The sequence below is a fragment of the Limulus polyphemus genome, unplaced genomic scaffold (genome assembly GCF_000517525.1).
Source record: "Limulus polyphemus unplaced genomic scaffold, Limulus_polyphemus-2.1.2 Scaffold3589, whole genome shotgun sequence".
Classification (NCBI taxonomy): Eukaryota; Metazoa; Arthropoda; class Merostomata; order Xiphosura; family Limulidae; genus Limulus; species Limulus polyphemus.
The window spans coordinates 64,433-70,741 of NW_013669199.1; the positions used below are offsets into that span (position 1 = coordinate 64,433).

Sequence of the window (6,309 nt, forward strand, 5' to 3'; positions counted from 1 at the left end):
GTCAAAGGGCACACTCAAATAAATACTATCCAGAGATGACACGTCGTGCGGGCTGTTAACCGTATATATACTAGAGGTGTGTTTTTCGCGGGTTCTAGAACGATCGATAAGACCCTCACGTCGCGATTGGTCTAGAGAAATCTATAGTCAGTGGTTGTCAACATTTTAAGCACAACAAAATATGACCCGATTTCAATGAAAATGATTCACTTATGTAAAATTTCATATGATGTTTCGTGAAAAATCTGTATGTGATGAAGAAAAACGGATATCATTTTCGGATTCAGCATACAGGAATTACCGTATAACAGAAATTTCAAGACAACAAAACCATCACAGGCCTGTGTAATTTATTTAGTAAATGATGAAATACTTCAAGAAAAGTAACTCAAGTGCATTTCTAATTTCATTCTAACAGTTGTTAGTATGGAACAATATTTAGTGCAGTTGTTATAACTTTTTTTTGTGTCCTGTTGTCCGAGGCAATATGTCTTTACCTTGTTAAGCGGTACTTGCTTGCTTGTACTTAACAGTAATTTCTGTATAAAATCTTTCGAGGTGCCCTCACTGTTGTAGATACAAGGACTGTGTCCTTCTCTACCTTGAAGCATTTCGTCACGTTTTTCTTAATTGTGTTTCCTATTGTTATTATGCAGTAGTAAGTTATTGATAGGGGTCTGATTAGCACATTATCTTTTAGTACAGAATTCCAGTTCTGGTTCCGGCTGGCTTTTAGTACATCCCTATCCCGACTTCTTTACAACAGAGTTACAATATAATTAGAGAGCAACAACTCTATACAGGTATTTACCTTTTTGCCAAAGGATGGCCTTGAGTATCCATGTTAAAAATGGCAAACCTAAATAGCTGGGGTTTTCTCTATATTGTAAAGTTTATTCAGTATGGGAAGTCTTGGTTTACCGTGAAGTTCCAGATAACAGTGACAGGAAGATGATTTGGTATATACAGTAGAACCTCGATATTAAGGGCAACCTTCCAACTGCATCGAAATGCCCTCTAAAGTAAGATGACCTTCATTTCAAAAATGAGCCAAGCAAAGTTGAATTCCATACTGACCATACTAAATTTCTGAATTTTAAGCTCCCCTCAATTTGTTTGGTGTATGCATTTAAAGCCATTTTGTTACATGTTGGCATCTGTTGTAATCTTCAGTTTTGTTAGGACAGCCTAAAGAAAACGTTTTCTGTAGACGAACTTCACGGTTTTAATGAGACCTTGGTGGAGAGGTTGCGGGATTGAGGTGCAATTAGGAGGGAAGAACAGGACATGGGTGTTCGTGAGTTGCACTTAGCCATGACATGGAGCATTGTCAACAAACAGGAGAACCTTCTGGCTTTGCAAATGCAGCTTTCGGTCAAAGGACTTCAGCCATTCTTCGTAGAGACCGCTAGTCATCCATGCCTTTTTATTTCATCTGAAGGTTACGGGGAGGGCAGTTTTCTGAACGTTACGAAAGCAACGAGGATTTTCGTGATGATCAACGACCAATGGCTTTTCAAACTCTCCCACTGCATTGACGAACGGTGCAACCATGATGCAATCTTTACTCTTTTTTTTGTCTCTGACCTTCTGGTCACCACACGCGATCGATCCGGCTGATAAAACAGGCCAGTTTCATCCATGTTGAAAATGTCTTTTTCCTGGTAACTTTTGTTCAAAGATGGAAGACGTTGGCGCTATCTGCCGTCTGTGTCCAGGTTGACACTTGATTTATTTCCCGAAAGAACTGCCACGCTGATTAGATGCCTGCTTATAAAGTTATTGAGCCAATCATTTGATGCTTTGAACTAAGTGACGTCAAAATCTGCTGCAAAAATATTTCGAAAAACAAAGATTTTGAATACTTACAGTGTTATGAGTTTTAATAGAGTTATTTAATAAAATTTTGAAAGTAACTCTCTAAAAGGTCATGACATGCGCACTTTAACATGCCCACAGCGAAAGGGTTAACTGCCCATTTTATCGAGTGCTCGTATAGAGAACGAGACTAAAGATAGTGCCCTTAATGTGGAATAGCGAGGTGCCCGTTATTGCAAGATTTATTTTCGTTACAAATAGTAGAAAAACGAAAGAGTCTGAAAAGGTCTGCCCTTAATGACGTCGTGCCCGTTAATCGAGGTTCTACTGTATACATCTCAGAATATTCATATTACACAACCATCCAAAGTTTTGTAATATTTTTATATACCTTACCCCAGATTTAGCATCGGCGACCGGCAAATAAAATACAAAATGTGATTCAAACGTTGCAATGTATCATTTCTTTCATGCGGACTGGACTGTCTTGTGTTGGCGCTCTTTATATTAATAGTTTTTTTTGGGGGGGGGGGGAGATGCAAAAGGTCAAAGTCACGGTGTTTTCTCCCTTGATAATTCGAACAAATAATAACATTTCGTCATAATGTCCGTCCCACCAAACATGCTCGCCCTTTCAGCCATGGGGCATTACAATGTGACAAGGTTTAAAACAAATTAAAAGATCTAATGAATTGGATCTAATGAAATATTCTTGTTAAATTGGGTGAGAAACTATATTAATTTTAAATCGCAGAATGACTTTAAAATGCATAAAACTGTTTTATCTCACATTTCAAGTTTCCGTTGACTCCATCTACTGTGATGTACACGGTACTTTCATACACTTGTTCCTTTACTGTACGTTCTCTTGTTAGTAACTGTGTGACGATTTTGGTTGTCGAATATCGCGCAAAACTACTGGAAGGCTATCTGCACTAGCCTTCCATAATCTTGAAGTCAACACTATCTACTGGAAGGCTATCTGCACTAGCCTTCCCTAATCTTGAAGTCAACACTATCTGCTGGAGGGCTATCTGCACTAGCCTTCCCTAATCTTGAAGTCAACACTATCTACTGGAGGGCTATCTGCACTAGCCTTCCCTAATCTTGAAGTCAACACCATCCACCACCAACTATTAGACTACTCTTTACCAACGAATAGTGGACTTGATCGTCACATTATAACGCCTCATAACTTAAATGGCGAGCATGTTTGTGGACGGCGGTTCAATCCTACGCAAATTGCGATTCCAGTGCTGTAATCATTAGGTCATGCTAGGCTCTGGAGGCGTGTGGTGAATATTCGTGACATAGCAGTGTGTGGTGAATGTACGTGACATAGCAATGTGTGGTGAATATTCGTGACATATTAGTGTATTGAATGTTCGTGACATAGCAGTGTGATGAATGTTCGTGACATAGCAATGTGTGGTGAATATTCGTGACATAGTAGTGTGATGACTGTTCGTGACATAGCAGTGTGATGAATGTTCGTGACATAGCAATGTGTGGTGAATATTCGTGACATAGTAGTGTGATGACTGTTCGTGACATAGCAGTGTGATGAATGTTCGTGACATAGCAGTGTGATGAATGTTCGTGACATAGTAGTGTGATGAATGTTCGTGATGGCCACAGAATTGATGTATCTTAAGTAACAACTTGAACATGGTGCCTGCAGTGAGGAAGGACAGATCGAACCAGGAAAATAATTTAATTACTTCTGATTTGTCAAGATGTTCACTCAGTAGAGGTTTACCTGGCGGATGAATACAATTTTCCATTAGAACTTGTTCTCTGTGTGTGTTTTTTGTTTTAATTTGCTCAAACTACTCATTCTGATCTGGTATTACGGAACACTTGTTATACAGATTGGGTCGGTTTGGGTGAAAACACGTGTTCCCTGAATTTTTTTTTTAAAGTTATATAAAGTACTACAGTATATGTGTAATATTCATTTTCATTACCGAGTTCCGCCGGCTGGTTCTATCCGATGATCAAAGCGCAGTGGAAATAAAACTTAAAGTATCTTAATTACACGGAAGTTCAGACTCAGGAAGAGGAAACTACTCAACTGAAACTGCTTATTCAGGCTATAAATGTGTGTGAATGACTTAAGAAACTTGATAATTTCGTCATTAGTGTGTTTAGAAGATTATCCTTATTCTAGTTTGATATAACGAAATCTTCCCGTGCACATGTATACCAGGACGAGACGTCTGTCTGCCTGTAGGCAGCGAACTGTCATCTTAACGTCGGAATTCGAATTTCCAACTGGTCATGATCTTACGCTCTTCTCAAGTACAACATTTTAACGAAGACCTTAGTGCGTAGGTCATTCATTGAACGTTACATGCTGATTAGATCAGAGTAGGTGGATGAAATTACAAGCAAAACATAGAATTTATAGCCAAAATGACTATAATAAAATAATATAGGGAAATTTCGTTTGCATAATATATTAAATTAAATCAGTTATACTCTGACCATTACGTTACAAGATAAGCGGTAAAGAGGGCGGTTCACGTTAATTATTCTAGTGACAGTGGTCTAGTAACATGAAATAATGCATTTATTACATAAAACTAATTTATTAGTCTCGTTTCTCAAGGAAATAATCGTATCACAGATGTAAAAACATGAAACTTCCTCTTCCCCTGAAAACATGTTTTCTTTGTACTTCAAGAGTGATATCTGCGAATTCTTAACTTTATCAGTTTATTACTTTTATTGACTGGCAGTATTCTTGATGATAGCCAAAGACCCGATTGACCACTTGTAAATTAACCCTTTAAATGCGGCTGTTTAAAACGTGCGCGGAATTGTTGCGAGCCTTATACACAGTATACAGCACACTCGCGTTCAACTGCCAGAGGCGGACCGTACTCTATACGGCGAATCAGTAGTCAATAAGTTAATAAAGCGTATACGAAATGGTGAATTTTTGTTTACACCCACGTCAGTTTTTCAGTAACATAAATGTTTGTTGTTTATAGACACTGTTTGAAGAAGATCAATTCTTCCAAGGGCCTGGACACTATTGGAGTCAAGGGGCCATCTAAAATACTATCTAAGACAGAACCATTATCGCTATTGGATACACCACGATCAAGAGATCTGGGAGGGGCTGAAAATAAACCTAACAAGATCAAAGATGCCATGTATTAAAACGCGAGATGAAACCCATGATACATCCTGTCAATAACGGGCCACCTATTGGTCATTACAACAACTGAAGTACTTTTTTGGGGGCGTTTAGTGGGTGTCGAATTAACACTTTGATTTCGTTTAAACATGGAAGATAACAGCCTGAGAACAATACACATCGTGATCGTTTCGCTGTTGTGGACATTGCAGTGATAATAGTGTATGATGAACGTCAAAATAGAATATATAACTGATAAAAATAGGTTCTAGTATTATGCGAAAAGCCTCGTCGGCTTGCAGCGTGAAAACACAGTGTGTGCAGTTGAGATGTTATTATAATCTCCCTACTGGAAACCTATATAGGACCAACAAAGAAAGGCGTGACTAAAATTAGTATCAGTCATATTGTAATGCTATATCTCAACAACAACCAATCAAAAGAAACTGGTTTAAAACGCCAAGAAAACGCAGTTTTATTAACCTTTAGTCATTACTACAACATGCGATTAACCCTACTATCTACAACTAAAATAGAATTATTGTTATAAATCTCAAATTACTCAGAAATCGGACAGGAAAGTAAATGAACTTTTAGTTCTTAATCTTATCAATACCTATAATTTAACTTCTGTATCCAGGTTCTCAACATGCCACATAGAATGCCTGTAATTATTGGCAAGCTTGCATAAGTTGTAAAGTTTAATGACTTTTTTAAACCTGTTCTTTTCGATCGACTCCGACGTAATAATTACCTCAAAAAGCTTCGAGTTGGCGTTGTTTCAACAGCAGTCTCATTACGCATCATGAGGTAATCGGCTAGATATACAAGCTTTTCATATGGAGGGTAAGTGGTAAACATCATGCGTGTTTGGGATAGGTGGTTACGAAAGAAAACTGTGAAACGGCGGAGATTTAGAAACAACAGGTGGTACTGTAGTATTTAAAAATTCCTCGTTACAACGTATAAAACATATCGGTATGTACATGGCTCTAACTGTTTTACAACGTAGAATCATCTTAATACATACATGGTTTTAACTAAGCTGTATATCACACGGTACTTAGGCCACCCACATGACATACGTTCAATCTCGCGCCGATATTTAACCCCATGGGCAGTGGAAAGAAAAAAAACTTGACTGCTCACAACAGATGATTACTGAGTGGTAACCCGAGCGCTTTATGCACCCTAAGTAACGGTTGTGGCCACTACCTACGACCAATTAACCCAGAATACAATATTTCCACGAGAAGCGTAAAACGTGAGTGTATTTACTTTGATGACTTAGTAGCTAATAAGGCACATTCTTCGTGACCGTTAACCTTTATAACCTAGTATGCCAT

General features: G+C 38.2%; 1 protein-coding gene across 1 annotated transcript in view; it reads left to right on the forward strand.

Moving 5' to 3' along the window:
* LOC106469644 (GAS2-like protein pickled eggs) overlaps positions 1 to 6,309 on the forward strand; it is a 48,764-nt gene that overhangs the window by 34,732 nt on the left and 7,723 nt on the right. The gene's annotated exons all lie outside the window — the stretch shown is intronic.